Raw genomic sequence first — 287 nt, forward strand, 5'->3', positions numbered from 1 at the left:
GCAGGTATGTCTCATACAGATATTTACAAGACACTGACACCCCAGTAATTTCCCAATACAAGTGCTGTACATTTCATAGGTGAGCCTGCAGATGTGTTCCTAAAACAGGTCCATTCCACATCAGAGTGCCTTAGCTGTTTGTGATGATAATGCAGGCGTGTTCTGTGGAGATATTGTCCACCCTGGTGGTATGTATCCATTTGGTCATATTTCTTTTCTTTTCTCTTTTTTTTTTTTTTTTTTTTGAGATTCTTGCTCTGTCACCCAGGCTAGAGTGCAGTGGCATA

The sequence above is a fragment of the Mandrillus leucophaeus genome, unplaced genomic scaffold, assembly GCF_000951045.1.
Source record: "Mandrillus leucophaeus isolate KB7577 unplaced genomic scaffold, Mleu.le_1.0 Scaffold8, whole genome shotgun sequence".
In the NCBI taxonomy this organism is placed as follows: domain Eukaryota; kingdom Metazoa; phylum Chordata; class Mammalia; order Primates; family Cercopithecidae; genus Mandrillus; species Mandrillus leucophaeus.